Source organism: Miscanthus floridulus, chromosome 2 (assembly GCF_019320115.1).
Source record: "Miscanthus floridulus cultivar M001 chromosome 2, ASM1932011v1, whole genome shotgun sequence".
Taxonomy (NCBI): Eukaryota; Viridiplantae; Streptophyta; class Magnoliopsida; order Poales; family Poaceae; genus Miscanthus; species Miscanthus floridulus.
Genome location: NC_089581.1, coordinates 181,053,628 through 181,075,547, shown reverse-complemented (window position 1 = coordinate 181,075,547; position 21,920 = coordinate 181,053,628).

Here is a 21,920-nt window from a genome sequence, read left to right as displayed (position 1 = left end):
TTGCTTAGCTAGATAATGTTTTTGCTCATGAACATTAGTTGTGCCGTCATGGAGCTCTTAGAGTTTTAATCAAATTTTATGTGTCGTATTTAAAGTGAACACTTGGTTAAACACATCCATGCTAAAAGATTCAAACAAATAATTTTTAGCTCTAACATTGAAATGGATTTCTTTTTCTTCACTCTTTGTGGGTTTATTAGGATTCTTAATGGGTTTCACCCCATCATGAGTGACTCTCCAAATACCCAAATCAACCACCTCAAGATGGCAAGCCATTCTAGATTTATAGTAGGGGAAGTTAGTGCCATCAAAGTGCAGAGGCCTAGAGGTATCCATCCCAACCACTCTAAATAGCGTCGGCTCAACAATGGTTAAGCCAAAGGTCCAAATTAAGCCAATCGGCTCTGATACCACTTGTAGGGGACCGTGATGCCTAAGAGGGGGTGGGGTGAATTAGGTAACTTAAAATTCTAACTCAAAACTATGGCCTCTTCTTCTACCCTTAGCAAAACCTAAGCAAAAAGATAAACTATCTAAATGTGAAACTACAGTTTTACTAGTGTGTTGCTATCTCTATCATAAAAGAAGTAATGCAAACAATATAAATGTGGAAGCTAAAGAGCAAGGTAGAGGGTAGAGATATGCAAACTCCTGTCGATGACTAGTATTTTTACCAAGGTATCGAGAGGCGCACAAGCTTCTCCCTAGTCCTTGTTGGAGCCCCTCACAAGGAATCCCTCGAAAGGGCCAAGCTCCCGGTCGGGTAACTCCATGGATAGCCTCAAGCCTTCTCTACACGCAAGTGGGTCTGTGATTAAGCCACTCGTGGCAAAGCCTCTCCTAGACCGCTCCCCACCGTCTTCACTATCAAGCTTTTCTGCTACTGACCAGACACTGCTTTTGTCCTGACCAGACATGTCTAGTCGTCCTGACCGTTAGAGCACGCACAACTAATTGAACGTTGATGGCGTCCGGTCACATGCCACCGGACATGTCTGGTCATAATTTCACTGCTCTAGAACCTCTCTGTACTTGATCGGACGCTGCAGTTCCTACGTCCGGTTGATTTGCCGCCAGCGTCCGGTCAATGCTGAATGTATTGCCAGGATGATGAATAGTGCCATCATTGTGTTCGGTCACTTTTAGTCCTCAGTGTTCGGTCGCTGCTGCAGTCACCTTCTGTTGCTGAGAAACTAATCGAACGTGTCCGATCCCTTAAGGGTTGGTCCGGTCACTGCGTCCGGTCACTCCTGTGAGCTTGTTTCTTCGTGATCTTGCGTCCGGCTTGGTTCCTATCTTTGTGCTTGGACTTTACTTGGTATCTTGGGTCTTCTCTTGTGTTTCTAGGGTCTTGCTTAAGGTGTTGATCATCAGATCATCACGTCGCCTTCATCCAAGTCATGTCTTGCACTCTATTGAACTACAACACAATCACTTGCAAATTCATTAGTCCAATTTGGTTGTGTTGGTCATCAAACACCAAAATCCAAAGTAAATGGGCATAGGGTCCATTTTCCTTACATTCGCCACCACCAGCAAGTTCTCGTACAACTATCCCTCTGATCTGGTGGTCGATAGGATCATTGGAGCGCTTCAACCTCTTCTCATTTCTCTAACCTAGATCACGTTCCATCTAACGAAAATAACACGTAGAGGATAAGAAACAATGCTTAAACATAATAGCGATATCATAGTAGGTTTGAGTTGAGTTTTGAAGCAAATCAAGGCACTCAGTCTGTCCAGATCATGAAGCCTCCATGCTCTGACCCAGAGCCTCTAGGGTCTAGAGCCTCCGCGTAGATGCCTAGAGCCTCTGCGTTCTGGCGGATGAGCCCTTAATTTGATTCAACTATCAACTTGAATCTAGCATAATGTACCATCAAATCTAGCACTAAATAACTAAAACCACTCTGTCTACGCAAGAAATCGATCAAAAAGATAACCCAAATTCAATCCATGGTGAAATTAGGGTTTCACCTTAGATGTGAGAAATTGAAGGGGAGGTAGACAATGATGATCATAGATGGCCTCAAGGACTGCTCCTCTGCTATGGGCCGAGCCAGGGAGCCAAGGATTTTGGCCAATGGCGTGGATTCCTCGGATGGCAATGAAGATGGCTTCTTCTTCCTCCTCCATGGACTCCCCCTGAGTCTCGACCTCCAGCACCTCCACCACAAATGCCCATGCGACACAGGGGAGTAGGGTGATGGAGTGGTTGTGGTGGGAGCGACGGTGATGGCAAAGGCGCACGCGCACATGAGAGAGAGTGAGAGCGGACGATGCGGTGAATGAGAAGCCTAATAACTCAGGATAGTTACTAGGAGGGTTAAAAAGGGAAAGATGAAAATTGTTTTTTATTTTACCCAAACCCTAGCGAAACCGTCAGGGCGCGGAGCCTCCGGGCCATGGAACCTCTGCACAGAAACACGGAGCCTCCACAATCTGACACCGAGCAGAAACTAGGTCTGTATTTGAAGGTAATTTCTTAGTGTTTTGATTATGGTTATGAACTTCTTGTCTCTTGTAGCTAGCCAGCAGATCAACAATTCATAACAATAGCTACTTGAGACAAGATTGGACATAAGAACCAACATTTTGAAACACTTATGAATATTTTGCAAACCTATCTAGTTTAAATAGAAAATAACAAACAGAGGCATGCAAAATTTCAAACCATGTTACGAGAACAAAGTATATTTAGTTCACTCCTCAAAGCATAGAACCTTGACTCATCGAGAGGCTTTGTGAAGATATCAGCTAGTTGTTTTTCGGTGCTCACATGGTGAATTGTGATATCTCCTTTGATTTTGTGGTCTCTCAAGAAATGATGACGAATGTCTATGTGCTTAGTTCTTGAGTGGCTCACAGGATTGTTTTCAAGCTTTATGGTACTTTCATTATCATATAAAAGTGGGATTTTGGTAAAGCAACATCCGTAATCATTGAGAGTTTGCTTCATCCAAAGTAGTTGGGCACAGCATGCACCGGCCACCACATACTTGGCTTCAGTGGTGGAAAGGGGTACCAAATTTTGCTTCTTTGAGCTCCAAGACACTAGGGACCGTCCAAGGAATTGACATATCCCCGATGTACTTTTTCTTTCTACTTTGCAACTGGCGTAATCAGAATCTGAATACCTAAGTAGATTGAAATTTAAGCCCTTAGGATACCACAAGACAAAGTTAGGAGTGTGTACTAAATATCTCAAGATTCTCTTAACGCCCATAAGATGACACTCTTTTGGGTTAGCTTGAAATCTAGCACACATGCACACACTAAGCATAATATCCGGCCTAGATGCACATAAGTAAAGTAGGGAGCTGATCATGGAACGATATACCTTTTGGTCAATAGCTTTACCATCTTTATCCAAGTCTAAGTGCCCATTTGTTGGCATAGGTGTCTTGGTGGGTTTGGCGTTTGCCATGTCAAACTTCTTGAGTATATCCCTTGTGTACTTAGTTTAGCATTTTAATGTCCCTTCCTTCAATTGCTTGACTTGAAACCCAAGGAAGAATGTCAATTCACCCATCATAGATATCTCAAACCTCTTTGTCATAATCCTACTAAATTCTTCACAAAAAGTTTGATTATTACTACCAAATATTATGTCATCGATATATATTTGGCACACAAATATATCATTCTTAATCTTTCTGGTGAAGAGAGTAGTGTTGGCTTTGCCTATTTCAAAGCCTTGCTTGAGCAAAAAATCCTTAAGGCATTCATACCATGCTCTTGGTGCTTGCTTAAGCCCATAGAGCACCTTATGGAGTTTGTAGACATGATGAGGATGCTTAGGATCTTCAAATCCCGGTGGTTGCTCCACATAGACTAGCTCATAGAGTGGACCATTGAGAAAGACACTCTTCACATCCTATCGGGGACCAATACTAGGGTACCCGAAGAGGAGGAGCTAATGACCATCAACATCGATTCATCCGAGCAGTCAAGAGTGCAACTATAGCTCCAACCAACCCTTAGGTACGTGGGCTTCGCCTCGCCCGACCTTTGGGGGCAGGCTTCACCTCGCCCGACCCCAAGGCCATGGAGAGCGGTCTCCACCTCGCCCTACCCTGAGGCCACTGGCTCCACCTCGCCCGACCCCAAGGCCGCATGCTCTGCTTTGCCTAACCTCTGGGGGAGGGCTCCGCCTCGCCCGACCCTAAGGCCATGGGCTCTACCTCGCCCGACGGGGTCCCATACCACCGCCAATCATTCTAGGTCTAGGCATATAGGCCTAGGTCAAAACTTTAACACTAAGGAAGAGACCGGCACACCCTAATGTAACCCATGGCCGTGATGGGCCATACCTAAGGGTTCACATCAAGAACAGCATCCGTGCTAGTGCTGTTCTACCTAACCATCGTACGAACGCTGATAGGCACGTTAGTTCATCATGATGTCTAACTGGCAGATGATGCCTATGCGTGGCGCTAGTGACGGATAGGGCCATGATGCGAAGCTGCCCCTGTTGACATCCACAGGGTCAGCAGGACCCGCATGAAGAAAAAGAAGGACCCAATGATCCTGAAGGACTTCTTCTCCCTCTCACTCTTCTCTTTTCCTCGGCTGTAACCCATGCTTTCCCTTGGCCTATAAAAGGGAAAGCATGACATCCCATGGAGGGGATAGACCCATCGAGGACCGATCGAATCACCCTGAACCAATTGAAACATGAGATAAACACACAAGAACACATGACTGAGCAGCGATCGACCTCTCAGCACCTATTCACTCTTTCCACTAGACACTTGGGATCCTTTCCCTCTCTTGCCCATTTGTACACCCTACTACAAACTTGCAGTGCTAGTAACACGAGTAGCAGCAATGAACTGGATATAGGGACATTCTGTCCGAACTAGTATAAACTTCGTGTCCTCTAAGCACACCATCCGAGCCAGACATACAATATTAGAAATTTACTCGTCGGTGGTAACTCAAAACACCGACAGTTGGCATGCCATGTAGGGGCCTTTTGCGCGTCTCGACATCCACTTCAGGTCTCGGATGGCCAGTCACGATGTTAGTTGGATCCTGGGCGCACACGTGCGCTTCGGGGACCTAGACTTCATCGTCACAATAGAGGGAGACTTGGCGTAGGCTCCCACCATCATCCAACCTCTCCACTCCAATGGCCTCGATGTGATTGCCGAGGCACTTGAGGAGCTACAGCTACATGCACCGGAGGCCCACGCCCCTAAGAGCGACTAGCTCCTTGGCTTCGACTATGGGAGGTTAGAGCACCAGCTCAGCGCCTTCTTAGGACCCCGATCATCCTAGGAGGACCTATGCCACCTCACTGTAACACCTCTGGTGTTACGAGCTTGCTTAGCACTAAGATTATGCCTTGTGTAAGAGATCTAATAAATATAGCAAGTTACATAGATGAGCATGCAATTTTAAATTTTGGAGAATAAATATTGTTAGCTAGTATTTTGGGGAGCGCAGAAATTGATTTGAAATTAAATCAACTCTTCTTGGTTAAGTCGACAAACAAATAAGCTTATGTTTAAAATGCTATCTTTGGCGAATTATATTGTCAAAAATACCTAAAAAGGGTGCTTAAATATTTTGTTCCTATGGGTTAGTATGAAGTATCGACTTCTACGTGTTATACTTGTTGGGTAAAGTTAAAGGGGTTTAGACCATTTAAAAAGTATGACAAAAGTGTTAATAGTTGTTTAGTTCAAGCAAGACTCTCGTCCTTTGTAAGTCTATAACGATAATCGACAATGCCATTTTGACATTAAATTCTGATTAAATAAATTTTATATGTTGGAGCACTATTGGTTGCCCGAAGGTGAGCACTCGAGAATGGTGTAGGTTATAGTTGTGTTGAGTGTCACGTGGATCTCAAAATTTTTTGCCTAAGTTCATTAGAACGTGTTGTGAGCTCTGTGTCAACGCTCTATCATGGACTAGAACTTCAAGGACGAACTCATCTTGGCACGCATGTATCTTCCTCTTGGGTGGCCCTTTTGTTGTGCGGATTGCCCTATTAGATAGCTGATAAGATCAACTTTAGAGTCATGGAATTAGATGACCCTCAATCGTGATCGTTAGTAATTTTTGTGCAAACTCATCGTTCGACCATTTGGCTCCGTGGGTGCGATCACCATGCCTTGGGGGTGCGTCGCCGCCGTGTCGGTGCGCTTAGCGTGCGCACGCACATTGCCATGCTTGGTCAACCATGGCTGCCCTGTCTTGGCCGCCTTGGCTTGACTATGTGGTGCCATCGTTGCTGCCTCTCGCACGGTGGGGTGGCACTGCCCTGCTTCGTGCGCTGATGCACCGCCACCTCCTTGTGCCACACCGCAGTCATTGCCGCTGCAGTCTCATCCATCAAGCTCATGTCTATTTGTTGTGCCTGCTCCTCTTTGCTGGCCTAGTTTGATGCCACGCGCATGTGGCCCACTTGCCGTCGCTTGCCATTTATGGCACTTTGACCATGCGGGCCATGGCCGATTGGGGATGCGCGTGTTGTCCGTAGCCCTATGCGGGTATGTTTGCATCACGTTGCCCATGTCCCGCTGAGCCAAAGCAGTGCTGAGCCCACCCGCCACACCATCACTTCTCTCTCTCTCTCCCTCCATCTCCGCTACTAACATCGGAGTTGTGCCTACATGGTTAGCCAGCGAGGGATCACCTCACCTCAATTCAGCGCGTCTGTGATTCAGTCATCATGCCTACTTTCCATTCGACCCTACCAAGCCATGATGGAGGCACTGCCAAGCTCCAATTTTGGAGCTTTCCCTCCGTCGTGCCATTAAGGCTAGGTTCGGCCGTGGCAGAGGGCAACCAACCACCACATCATCCCACATCCAGCCAACTATGCCATGAGCTTTGCCTCCACCTCCACTGCACCCTATGCTCCTTGCTTGCACCTCTACTACCTCACTAGTGCTGCTAACACAGCCGTGCCATCGTGGGGTGCCACCGCCTCTCACTGGCCGCACGTGGTCAGTACTGCTCGGGGTATCTCTGATTGAACCATCACCGTAGCCGTGACTAGGGTAAGCTAGTGATGCTCTCATGCTAGCCAGTAGTGGTGTGGTGGTCTAGGGTGGCTGGTACGGTCGTGCCACCATCGTATGCAGTCGCTCACCGTGGCCGTCATGCCTGCAAGCTCCGTCGCTACCGTAGCTTCGGCTAGTGTAGGCACTTGGGCTGTAGGTGTAGGTCGGCCCGCTAGCTAGGCCGTGGCGGGTCCTAGTTGGCTAGCGTGGCCGTCTAGTGCCGCATCCGCCATGCTGGCGCACGTAGGGGTGGCCAGGGACCCCCCCAATGCGAAGGTGAATTATTATAGGGTCATTAGTGCATGATTGCTGACCGTGTGAATAGCGCACATAGTGGCCGCATGATTTCATTTAAGCGTGAGGACTTTTGTGCAACTGCGGCAACGCACGTGGGCTCCCCCATGCATGGGCCATGTCCATGCGGTTCGCGCCGTCGTGGGCCATGCCTCATTGGGCTGTGAGGCCGAATTGCCTTTTCTTTTTCCTAAGAAAATAGAAATAGTCTTATATTTTACATTCTAAGCTGAACTTTAAAAATTAATATCAATTCGCTTAGATGTCAAAAAATTATGAAATAAATTTTAATTAGTTCCTAAAAATGTTTTCTATATGTTGGCATAGTTAGTTTATGCATGTCTAAGGTGATACTGAGGCCTATTAAATCAATTGTGAGTGTTTAGTATTATTTAGATTAATATTTATAGGAATTTTTGTGGCAAATGGGTAATAGTTTTGTCCATGAAAATTTTATAGTAGCTCCATAGTATTATTATGTGCCATCTATAATTTTTGTAGCTCCATAATAATTAGTTCGCTAAGGTAACTAATGAGCCCTAGTTTATAAGTATAGTAAATAAAAAGGAATAAAGAAACACCTAGGGATTTTATAACTTAAACGTTGTGGGAATTAGCGCCTAGTTTGACAACTTGGATATGTGGCCTAGTACGTTAATTATCAGTGCTAGCTTGTTAGCTTGAGAGGCGTAATCGTATTTTAAGAGTTGTGTTTGTCGTCGATTATTTACGTCCCTGCGTTGCATCCACATATTTCATGATAGGAGCGATGTTGGATCATGGAGTCATTGGGAGTAACGGAAATAGATGGTGACTTGATGATTAGGCCACCAAGATAAAAGCTAACTTGGTTATATCTTACCCAGACAAGCCCCGGTGCATGACCCCTATTATTCTGCACTTTATTTTATGCTCGTGCATTAAGTTTTAAGGAGTTGAATGAAAAACCACTTGCATATATATATATATATCCTTACCCTATGAGCCTTACTAGTATGACATGATCGTGTAGATTGCTATGCTACAGGACTTTGCCTGTCACTCATGAGAGATAGGAAATATATTATTATTGTTGTTATATTACTATCACGATATATATATATATATATGAATGATAATTGGAGACCGGATGGAATGGTACTTTGGATCTGGATTTGGGTTCACATTCGAGCAAGGCTCGGATTGCACTTGTTCCGCCTGTGTCGATTAAGAACCATCCGTTGCTTTGGATTCTAATCAGGTCATAGACTTATTATCCTAAACACATACTTGTTTATGGGAGCAGGGAAGGCTTGTTGCTCTCTTGTCATGGGTTCCGGCTCTTTCTAGGCTGACTGATTGGAGGCGGGGATGATGGAGGTCTAAGCACCATACTGAGTCCAGGACTCAGGTGTGGTGGCTTGGAGTCCAAGTTTGGACGGGGACCTAGACCCCTTAATAAGAGAGTGGTGGGTTGGTCCTGCTTGTGCCTAGGGTACAAGCATGATGTGTGTTTTGAGGTACCCAGCTGGGCACATTGATTCATGAATCGCCGGGTAATCCGATACAACTTGTTTATAATCTGGCACCGTAGTAAGAACTGGAAGATGAAAGATGGTAAAATGGTCCTGATTGCTTACCACCTGCATAAAATAGCATAGGTGCTTACATAGAATGGTTAGTTAATGAACTAATGATGACTGCTAAAAAATTGAATATAAGTTCGTACGCTTAGTAATCTTCGTGCAGATGTAGTAACCCACAAGCCAGATAGCATTGCGTATCCTTAGAGTCTTTTCTTTCCTCCTAACGGGTAAGCTTTATAGAGTACAATTGAGTACTCAGGGTTTGTTCTACCCTGTTGTAGGTGACAGGAACATGTGGAGCTGGCACTTGTGTGTGGAAATCTCCTGGTGGGCTCAACGAGGATTTCCTTAATGTTGCAAACATAGAGTTTATTTGAAACTTTCACCCAAAATATTTTACAATGGAAAAACTTATAACCTGCCATGATGTATATAACAGATCATCATGTTAATGTTTCACTTGTCATTAAATGATTTTATTTCCACTAAGACTCTGATAACATGGTTATATTCCGCTGTATAAACAATAAATATTATACTCTGATGTTGCATGGAAGGAGATGTAAGAAGTGACTTAAGAATGTTGTAAGCTTTATTCTCTCATTTGTGATCCTAATGGAAAAATGTGGATTTTTAGGTTCTCCCTTGGGGTGTGCTCAACGGAACTACCTGATGTAGCTCACCTTTAGGGTGCTTAGTGTCTAGTCAAAGACAAGAGCCTCCATAAGCATGACTGGACGTGTCCGATCATGATTTCTCACTTTCTAGATGCTTACTGGAAACAACCGGACACTGAGGTCTAGCGTTTCGGTCACTTCACAGCAGCGCGTCTGGTCATTACTTGACCATTGGGATTGGGTGCTCAGTATTTGAAGAGAGGGGACACGTGGTGTGCATCGCACGACCGAACGCTGGGGTCCTACGTCTGGTCGATATGACTGAAGCGTTCGGTCACCCCATGTTGTGCCCAGTGAAGGGGTACAACGACTGTATTCATGGGGGCTTTCTATTTAAGCCCCATGGTTGGCTCTAGCTCACTCTCTTGGCCATTTGCATTAACGTAACGACCTTGTGAGCTTAGCCAAAGCCCTCCCACTCATCTCTATCAATGATTCATCATCTTTGTGATATTGGGAGAGAATCTAAGTGCATTGCTTGAGTGTTTGCATCTAGAGGCACTTGGTGTTCGTGTTTCGCTGTGGGATTTATTGTTACTCTTGGTGGTTGCCACCACCTAGATGGCTTGGAGCAGTGAGGATCGTCGAGCGGAGATTGGTGATTGTCTCTGGCTCCGATCATGGTGATTGTGAGGGGTTCTTGACCTTTTCTTGGTAGAGAGCCAAAAGGTACTCTAGTGGATTGCTCATGGCTTGTATGATTCTCATCTTGTGTTGGTTGTGAGGCACCCTATTGAGGGTTTGGTTTGTGATGACAATTAGCGCGTGAACCTCCAAGTGAGTGAATCGCCACAACGAGGAGTAGCTTGCCGGCAAGCAAGTGAACCGCGGGGTAAAAATACATTGTGTTCATCATTTGATTCTAAGGTGATTAGTCTTCATTGATATTGATTCTTATGATTTATTGGTTCACTCCTCGACACGGTGGTTATAACTATCTTGCTCTCTCTCTTTACCTTACCGCAAACTAGTTGTCAAGCTCTTAGTGTAGCTAATTGTGAGAGCTTATTAGTGTTGGTTAGTGTGCTCTTTAGTTCGCATTTGAGGAGCACACTAACTTAGTGTAGTAACATAAGTTTTTGTGTGGATAGAACTTATATAAACTAGAATTTGTGGTAGGTGGCTTGAATTTTTATTAGGCTAGCGCAACACTTGCTTTGCTCATATTGTCTAACAGGTTGTTAAGTGTTGTTGTAGAAATTTTTAATAGGCTATTCACCCCCCCTCTAGCCATTAGGACCTTTCAACATCGAGTTACAGGGTGCCTTGCCATGCTCAACCACTTTATCTTGCGCCTCGGCGAATGAGGTCTCCCCATCTATCGGCTCCTAAAGAAGGCCGACCATTTCGAATGGACACTCGAGGCCCAGGAGGCACTTGACATGGTCAAGAAGCTTCTAACAAAGGCCTTGATCCTGGTCCCCTTGACCGAGAGAGAACCACTTTTGCTCTACATCATGGCCACCACGCAAGTGGTCAGCGCCGCCCTAGTGGTAGAGCGAGAAGAAGAGGGACACGCCCTCAAAGTGCAGCATCCCATATACTAGATTAGCGAGGTCTTGTCTGATTCCAAGTCCCGCTACCCCCAAATCCAGAAGCTCTTGTACACCGTCCTCATTGCCAAAAGGAAGTTGCATCACTAGTGATAGGCATGACGTCCTTCCCTCTTGGTGAGGTCATCCAAAACAAGGATGCCATGGGAAGAATCGCCAAGTGGGCACTCGAGCTGATGGGTCAAGGCATTTCATATGCCCCTCGGACGGCCATCAAGTCCCAAGTGCTAGTTAATTTCATTATAGAGTGGATCGAGGTCCAAATGCTGCCAGCAGTCATTGACCAGGAGTACTGGACGATGTACTTTGATGGATCACTGATGAAGAAAGGCACCGATGTGGGGTTGGTCTTCGTTTTGCCCCTCAGGGTACGCATGAGGTACATGGTTCGCATCCATTTCCCCTCTAACAATGTGGCCAAATATGAGGTGCTCATCAATGGCCTATGCATCACCATCGAGTTGGGTATCTGATGGCTTGATGTCTAGGGCGACTACCAGCTGGTCATCAACCAAGTCATGAAGGAATCAAGCTACCACAATGCCAAGATGGCTATGTATTGCTATGAAATCCACCAGCTAGAGGACAAGTTTGATGGTCTTGAGCTCAATAACATCCCAAGGTGTCTCAACAAGGCAACCGATGTGCTGGTGAAAGTGGCGACCAGCCGAGAGCCGGTGCCGATAGGTGTCTTTACTAGCAATCAGTACAAACCCTCGGTCCGCTATGAGGAGCCAGAACAAGCTAGTGATGGGCCATCTACCCTAGGCTTCATGGCTAACCAGCCATCAGCTCCATCCAACCCTGAAGTCATGGAGCTTGATGAGGATCCAATGACAGAGCTTGACCCTCTGGCCGACTAGAGGGCGCCTTACCTTGACTACCTCATCTATGAGGCGCTGTCGATAGACAAAACAGAGGCTCGATGGCTCACACATTACGCTAAGTCCTTTGTCATTATTGATGGCAAACTCTATAGGCGAAGCCACACTAGGGTCCTACAACGCTGTATCCCCATCGAACAATAAAAGTGGTTGCTGAGTGATATCCACGGTGGTGTCTACGGTCACCATGCCACGCCTAAAACCCTGGTTAGAAATGAGTTTCGACAAGGCTTCTACTGGCCGACCACAGTAGCTGAAGCTAAACATATTGTGCGCACCTGCGAAGAGTGTCAATACTACACTTGATAGACCCACCTATCGGCCCAAGCACTCCAGACGATTCCCATCACGTGATCATTTGTGGTCTAGGGGCTTGATCTAGTTAGACCTCTCAAGAGGGCGCCCAGGTGCTACACGTACTTGCTTGTCACCATAGACAAGTTTACAAAGTGGGTAGAGGCTTGATCGATCTCTGTGATCAAGTCTGAGCAAGTCATGTTATTCTTCCTTGACGTCGTCTATCGCTTTGGAGTCCTGAACTCTATTATCATGGACAATGGCACATAGTTCACCAAAAAGAAGTTCCTCTGATTCTACGATGAATACCACATCCACGTCGATTGGGCCACCGTGGCGCACCCCTGCATGAATGGGCAGGTTGAGCACGCAAACAGCATGATCCTACAAGGCCTCAAGCCTAGGATCTTCAATCGATTGAACAAGTTTGGTGGATGATGGGTCATGGAACTTCCTACAGTGCTCTGGAGCCTGAGAACAACCCCTAGCTGGGCCACCAGCTACATGCTATTCTTCATGGTCTATGGTTCCAAGGTTGTCCTCCTAACCGACCTCGACTATAGAGTGCCAAGGGTCAGAGCGTACGACAAACAGGGAGCCAAGGCATCCCTTGAGGATGCCATGGACTAGATAGATGAAGCATGTGACATTGCCCTCCTTTGCTCAGCCAGGTACCAGCAAGTGTTACGCTGGTACCATAGCCGTCAAGTGCAGGGTCAGGCCTTCAACATCAGGGACCTGGTGCTCCACCTCATCCAAAGTAACAAGAACCACCACAAGCTCTCTCCACCATGGGAGGGACCATACGTCATCGTGGAGGTGCTCTTACTAGGCACCTACAAGCTCAAGACCATCGATGGTGAAGTGTTCATCAATGCCTAGAACATCGAGTAGCTACGTCATTTTTACCCTTAATATACACACACTTTCTCTTATTAGTTTTGCTATCGACTCCCTGATGTTTAGTGACACCCAACCCCAGCAACGGCAAGGGGTTGGGCCTCACTCATGGGCTAATAAGGGCATATCTATGTAGTAGAAATTCTCTATTCCCGACCCTTTCTCACGTTGAGACCTAGAAACAAGGGTTATAGAAATGAACGCTAAGTAAAACTGGTCAGACTGCAAGAAACCTACGCTCCAGCGGCTACGGCGTTTTTTCCACACCCTGAGCTTTTTAGCCTTAACTACGGAAAGAGTCAGTACACATCTAAGAGTATATCCACCTGACAAACATTCTCTATGCCCGACCCTCTCTCATGTTGAGACCTAGAAGCTAGGGTTACAGAATGAACGCTAAGTAAAACTGGTCGGACTATAAGAAACCTATGCCCCAATTGCTACGGCATTTTTGCTTGCCAGCTTAATCAGAGTTTGTTCACCCGCACCCCGAGCTTTACAGCCTCAACGATGAAAAGGGTTGGAACGCACTAACCTTCTTATACAAAAAGGGGAGAAGGGCTAAAAAGTTGTTTGGCCATAACAAAATTTAAGAACTTATCTATTTATTGCAAGTTCATCACCTGGCTTATCTGCCTAACTAATTTATTGTAAGTCCTATGCCAGTGGGTCACACAAGTCGATCGGATGGCTTGGCCGCTGCCGAGATATGGGTAAGGAGCAATAGGATGCCCCATGTGGGTTATGCTGACTCTGTCATGAATGACGGACCTAGATTCCACTTGGACATGTCCGATAAGAGCTCTCCAAACCTGTCACTCGAGCCATCAAGGTAAGTCCTATGCCAGTAGGCCACCCAAGTCAATCGGATAGCTTGGTCTACTACCGAGAGACAGGTCATCTCTAAGTGACACCCGATCCTAGCAACAACAAGAGGTCGGGCCTCACTCGGGGGCTGGCAAGAGTGTCTATTCCCTAGACATTCTCTATGCCCGACCCCTTTCTCATGCTAAAACCTAAAGGCAAGGTGCGCGGAAACAAATGCTGAGTAAAACTGGTCGACTGCAAGAAACCTATGCCCTAGCAGCTATAGTGTTTTTGCTCACCAGTGCGATTAGAGTTTTTATCCCTGCACCCCGAGCTTTAGCCTTTGCCTTCCTAGGAAGGGTTTGGAGGGGCCCACCTATGGAATCTCCATCGAGGAGAGGCCAGCAGGTCGCCTAAGTTGATCAAACGGCTTGGGCCGCTACCAAGAGATGGGTCATCTCTACGTGACACCCAACCCTAGCAATGGCAAGAGGTCAGGCCTCACTCGGGGGCTAGCATGAGTGTCTATTCGGTAGACATTCTCTATGCCTGACCCCTTTCTCATGCTAAAACCTATAGGTAAGGTGTGCAGAAACAAATGCTGAGTAAAACTGGTCGACTGCAAGAAATCTATGCCCTAGCAGCTACGGTGTTTTTGCTCACTAGCGTGATTAGAGTTTTTATCCCCGCACCCCGAGCTTTAGCCTTCGCCTTCCTAGGAAGGGTTTGGAGGGGCCCACTTATGGAATCTCCATCGAGGAGAGACCAGCAGGTCACCTAAGTTGATCAAACGGCTTGGGCCGCTACCAAGAGACATGTCATCTCTAAGTGACACCCAACCCTAGCAATGGTAAGAGGTCAGGCCTCACTCGGGGGCTAGCATGAGTGTCTATTCGGTAGACATTCTCTATGCCTGACCCCTTTCTCATGCTAAAACCTAAAGGCAAGGTGTGAGGAAACAAACGCTGAGTAAAACTAGTTGGACTGCAAGAAACCTACACCCTAGTGGCTTTGGCATTTTTGCTCACTAGCATGATCAGAGTTTTTGTCCCCACACCTTGAGCTTTAGACTCCACCTTCCCAAGAAGGGTTTAGTGGGGCCCACCTATGGAATTTCCATAGAGGAGGCCAGTAGGTTGCCTAGGTCGATTGAATGGCTTAGTCCACTGCTGAGAGACGGGTAGGGAGCAGCAGGATGCCCCATGTGGGTTATGCTGACTCCATCACGAACGATGGACTCAGATTTCACACGAACATATTCGGTAAGAGCTCCTCGAACCCATCACTCGAGCCATCGAGGTAACTTTACCAACCCCCACTTTACTTCTCTAGTGCATGAGCATTCATTCATCCATTCTCATGCATGCATTCATACATTCATCTCATACATCCAAGCATCGCATATGCAATTATTGTGTCACAACGCTTCACATTGCGTCATGAAGAGGTAGTCGTCTCATTCGATATGAGCGGTGATCGACCGAGGTTCAAAGGCCAGCCCGTGTCAAATAGAGCCAATGGAGAAAATGAAGATGAGCCCTAGCGGCCTTTGCCCGACCCACTCAGAAGTGGACAGGGTCATCTTGACCTTCTCGTTCAATCCTAACCTTGAGCCAAGCCCACAAAATCTTCATCGAGGGGTGGCCAATGGGCCACCTGAGTCGGTCTCTAGAACAACTCAGGCATCTACCTAGAGGTGGGTTAAGGAGTAGTGGAATGCCACATGAGGGCTATGCCAACCCTACCACGAACGACAAACCTAGATTCCACTCGGACATACCCATTAGCAAGCTCACCAAGTGTGACACTCGAGCGATCGATGCAAGTGTCATTAGCTCAACCCCTCTGGTTGTGGAAACCATGGATGGGGCGACGCATAAAACTCGGCCGACCCCTACTGAGCCCAATGGGGCTCGGGGGCTTGAGCCACCCGACCCTAACTTGGGAATTTGACCGACTGAGGTTCGAAGGCCGGCCCACAAAAGGCTCACAGCCGCCTCATGTCAAACAGAGCAAGGGGAGAAAACACAGATGAGCCCCAGCGGCCTTTGCCTGACCCAATCAAAAGTGGACAGGGTCATCTTGACCTTCTTGTTTGATCCTAACCTTGAGCCAAGCCCACAAAATCTCCATCGAGGGGAGGCCAGCGGGCCAGCTGAGTCAGTCCCCAGAATGACTTGGGCATCTACCAAGAGGCAGGTTAAGGAGTAGTGGAATGCCACATGAGGGCTATGGTAGAACCACCCGAAATAGCACACTTATGGAGGCGCTCGTCTTCCACCAGACACTAAGCACCCTGAAAGCAAGCTATATCGGTGGTATCCGTCGGGCATACCCCAAGGGAGAACCCAAAAGATCCACATTTTTCCCAAGGATCCAATAATGAGAACAAGTTACAATACCAATCCATTTCATACACTAGAGTTTCTTAAAAGTACATTATTACAATACCAAATATCAAAGTGCGGAATGATAAACAGCGGAATTTAAAAGTAACATCTAGCGATAAGGGGCGAGGATCCGTCTGAGCCCACCACAAGAATCCTCCACACAAAGGTACTCCTCAAGCATCACCTCCAACAGAGGTAAATAAACCTTGAGTACACAATGTACTCGTAAGACTTATTCGACTAGTGGGAATAATTTCCTGACTCCTAGGAATATGATAAGCTTTATGGTTTGCTGGTTTTCTTTAGCAGAAAGTAGCACTAATAGTGAGTCCTTATTCATGTTTTATTATTAGCATATTAAGTTATCATCTAACCAGTCTATATAAGCACATGTTTTCTTTTCAAGCAAGGGTTGAGCAATTAGTTCCATTTCTTCTCCTTTCAACTTTTAGTTCTTACTACGATGCTAAACCACAGACAAGCCATACCAGATTTCCTAGCAATTCATGAATCAATGTGCCTAGCTGTTTGCCCCAAAAACACACACCCTGCTTGTACCCCAGGCACAAGAAGGATTAACCCATCACTCTCCTATCCTAGGTGTCCAGGTCCCCATCCAAACTTGGACTCCAAGACCCTACTCCTAAGTCCCAAACTTAGTGTGGTGTAAGGACCTCCACCATCTCTGCCTCCAATCAGTCGGTCCAGAAAGAGCCAGATCCACGACAAGAGAGCAACAAGTCTTCCCTATGCCCATACCCAAGTATACACTCGGGACAATAAATCTATGACTTGCCTAGAGTCATATGCAATGACTGGTCCTTAATCGACATGGACAGGGAAAAAGTGTAACTGAGCTATGCCTTGTTGGCTGCAGGACACAACCCCTTACACCCACCAATACCCAAACCATATCCCTGCCTGGTCACCATTTACCTTTACCATTTTATCATGAGTGATCATGTTTATCACCTACTTGCGAGTAACAGCAGGTTACTCACGCTACCAATATCCTGAGCATAGCAGCTACTCGCCCTATACTAGTAGGACTCATGGGTGGATATATTTATGCATGTGAAAGGTCCTTGTTTGGTTTTGGTAATTGAGTGACAACATAGGTGGACTAATTGTGTTTATGTGAGATACACAGGTGATTAGTCCACAGGTACATGTGTGTGAGCAACATATGCCATGGAGGTGAAAATGGCTTGGAGATGTTGCAAAGCTCACACATGTGATGATGAAGGAGCTTAAATGCACATGAGACATGACATTGAGTCATGTGATCAAGGTGGAGAAGATCAAGACAAGACTTGGCTTGATGGACCGGTTGCAAGCGTGAAGGGTAAGTCGAAGGCTTTGGAGTGATGGACCGCGTGGCGGTGAAGCTTGAGCAAGACTTGGCACCGATGGACGATGGCAACGGTGAAGAGCAAGTAAAGTCAAGATCGATGAACCAATATGATCACATGATGATATGAAGTGGATCATATCATTGTTGATCATATTGGTGCATGTGTTGCATCGACATTGGAGGAGATGGCATGGAATGCGCAAGGCAAAGTTATAACCTAGGGCATTTCATTTCACCGGTCATAGGTGTGTAGTGAAGTTTATGACCGGGTTTAGGATAGATGACCGTACTATCAAGAGGAGCAAACTTGTTTGCATATCGGTCATCTAGTGCCACTTGAGTGATCTAACTTTGCATCATTGCTAGGATCGAGTGGCGTGGCAAGTTGAGTGGCTAACATCCTTTGGGAAATGATTATGAAAAGCTAACACACATACACATGGTGGTGTACACTTGATGGTGTTGGCACATTTACAAAGGAGGTGGTGTTTACAAAGGAGGTGGTGTTGGCACATTCGGCACTTTTGGGAAAATAGAATGCCTATTTTCTATTGCGCCGGATGCAAATTCTTGTGGTTAGCACATTGGAGCAAGGGTGAAGAAGTTAGAAGTGTGACCGGATACTGGGCTGCGTCCGATCAAGTGTGACCGAACATGTCCGGTCGAGGTTGGTACCTTACTGGAAATGACCGGACGCTGGGGGTTTAGCATCTAGTCAGTTGAAGCTGCTGCGTCCGGTCAGGTCAAGTGACCGTTGGAATCGGGACACGTGGTCGTCTACGAGCGACCGGACACTGGGGTCCAGCGTCCGGTCAACACGATCGGAGCGTCCGGTTGGCCCGATTTTTGCCCAGTGAAGGAGTAACGGCTAGTTTAGCCCTTGGGGCTATAAATAGAAGTGGCCTTCGGCCATGGCTGGTGTGGAGCACCTAAGGGGACTTAGTGTCCATGCTTGTGAGTGCTTAGGAGCCCTCCATCTCACACATACTTGATAGTGATCATCCGATTGTGTGAGTGAGCGATTCTAGTGTGATTGCATCGTGAGGTTGCATCGAGTGGCACTAGGTGATCGAGTTGCAAGCCGGTGGTGCTTGTTACTCTTGGAGGTTGCCACCTCCTAGATGGCTTGGTGGTGGTCTCCGTGGAAGCCCGCAAGAAGCTTGTGCAGTGCTCCAAAAAAGTGCTTGTGAGGGGCATTGTGCTCGCCCCGTGGGAGCCACGAAGAGCAACTCTAGTAAAGCGCGTCATTGAGCTACCCTCACTCAAGGGGTAGGTTCTTGCGGTGCCCGACGTGCGGGCTTAGCGGGTGATGCTAATTAGCCGCTGAACCACCAAGTGAGCGGTCGACACAACGGGGACTAGCGTGTTGGCAAACACGTGAACCTCGGGAGAAAAATCATCGTGTCAACCTTGTTCTTCCCGTTGGTTTGCATCCCCATTACACAAGCTTGCAATTACTTTTATACATATTAAGCTTGTGTAGTTGCTCTTGTAATTAGATAGCTTCTGTAGCTTGCTAATTACCTTCTTGCTTGTGTAGCATAGAAGTAGCTCCCTTGCGTGGCTAATTTGGTTTTAGTAACCTTGTTAGTCACATTGCTTAGTTTGTGTAGCTAAGTATTTGCGCTCTCTAATTAGGCATTGGTTGCCTTGTTATTGAGCATTGCTAGTGAGCTTTGTTAGCTTTGTGCTTTTGCTTACTAGCAAGTTTAGGAGCTCTCTTGTTGCTTAAAATACTAGTGGTATAGGTTTGTGAAACCTTGCTCCTAGAATTGTTTAGGAGAGCTCTAACTAGCCCGACACCTTTGTTGCATAATTGTTACCTTTACAAGGTGCTAGTGAACAAATATAGTGGGGTATAGTCTTGGCTAGACCGATAGTTTTAATTCCGCATTTGTATCGGTTAGCCGACGCGATTAAGTTTTAGAAAAGACTATTCATCCCCCCTCTAGTCGCCATCTCGACCCTTCAGCATGTAGTTTCCATAAAATGCCTAGAACGTAAATGCACATCACATATATATATTCATGATCATAAAAATAGGGGTTATGCACCGGGGCTTTGCCTTGGGTAGGCGATGGGTCAGTAAGGTTCGCACCAACAGGCTCCGAAGCTCCCTCCTGCATGAGGACCTCCTCCTCATACTCAATCACCTCGTCGTACTCCTGTTCATCGATGGGCACGAATTCTACCAGCTCATGATCTACATGAAATGACGATGCAATGTTTAATAATATGACAACAACAACTCTTAAAATAAAAGTACATCGATTTAACTACTAAGCTAGTGCTACCGACCACAGTGCTAAGCTATCTATTGTTACCGATAAGTTTGAAACATGACATTCATTATTACTATAGCAACTACAGGTGTTCTTACCCCTAATACTAATTTACGCTATATATGATAAAGCAAGGGTAATAGCTACTCTATCTAGCAACTCATTCTAAGGCTACAAAATTTACAGCAAGTACATAAAGACCTAGGGAGCCTACTGTAAAATTTTTGTGTTGATAACTCTCACCAATTGTCCACAAATATTCCTACCAATATTAATCTACATAGTATTAGCTCTCTAGTTTTAAATTTATGACCAATACTTGCCATAGCTAACTGCAATCTAACTATACTAACAAGTAGATGGTATTTTTGCGAACCTAACAAAATTAGTCACACTATTTTTGGACCACTACACAATTTACTACAAATTCTCAAAGTTCAGCTTAAAAACTAAATCGAATAAGCGTTTCTACTTCACTAGAATTTGAAGAAAACAATTTCTAACTCGCGGCCCATCACGCGTGGCTCGGTCCACAACGGCATGATGCGCGCGCGCACAGCGTAGCCCATGCGCAGGCGTGGCCTAGCTGGACGATGGCCCACAGTAGGAATGACCCGCGTGTGCGACACAATATGCAAAAGAGCCCTCGGTTTCCCAACAAATGACAACGTAGTCCATTCCACTATTCCCTCCTCTCACTGACTCTAGCACTTAACCCCTTCGTTTACTTCAAATTTATGTCGCGATGCCCTTAGCTAGACTTAACAGAGCCACGACCTCACCGGCCAAACGCCAGCGAGCACCGACCCCACCGGCACACACCAGCATCCCCACGAGCTTCCACGTGCTACGCAAAACAGATTGAGGTAACATACGCCTAGAATGGCGCACCCCGCAGGCGTGGCCACATGTCGCGGTGGTGACTGGCCACGGTAGCCCGACGCCAGTGAAATCACCTATCCGCACACCTTAATTACTACTTGGTGACCACCAGTAGGCTACGTTGAACAAAGTAGCAGTCCTAATTGGTTCGCTACTACCCTCAAACTTGTCGGCCACAAAAATGGCATCTACCGACGCCTGTCGGGGACGACCACACGCACCGGCAGATTCCTGCCCTAATCAAGTCAACCAGGTACTCTAGGAGTAAGAGGACCTCACCAGCGGGGTGACGGACAGACTGGGTGAAGGCACAGGGCTCGGCAAGACGGTTGGCCATGGACACGGGGTGACGCTAATTCCTGGCGAGCACAGCGATGGCGTCTCCGGTGACCCGCAGCTCTACCGATGAAACCACTGCACAATTGCGATAACCAAGTCAACTATTACTCAAAGCACAGCCTAATTGAAACGACAAAACATCCCACGATGCTCTAGCCATGCGCCCGCTCAAGTGGCCATGGCGGACCGCCATGAGGGCAATGCCCCGTCCTACCTCGCTGAAAGCCAAACGAAAGCCAAGATGGCTTCACTCACATGCTAACTACTTGGGCTTGTAGTGGGCATGGTTAATTGGAAAACGGTGGAGTGGTTGAGGCCAATTCAGTGGCAACTCCTAAGGACTTATGGCGGCCAGCGGCGATAGAATTCCAAATTTGTGTCATTCCCTTGTACCACCACCATAGTGGCTAGTTTGTCATGACGCCGTCCTTCCACGTGATCGACATACATGCACGGTACATAGAAACTAGTAGCGCATCGATTTGGTTGCTTGGCGTGGCTCGACTGGCCAACGACCTTGCAGGCGAAGTGACCGGCGGCTTTGGCATGGTCTTGAGCGCAATCGTGAGAACACGACAAGCTAGATGAGCCCACACGTGTGCATAGCCGGTGTCAATGGGAGCAATACCCAGATGGCAGTGCTAGATAGCACCGCCAGGCGAGCGACGTGATGCGAC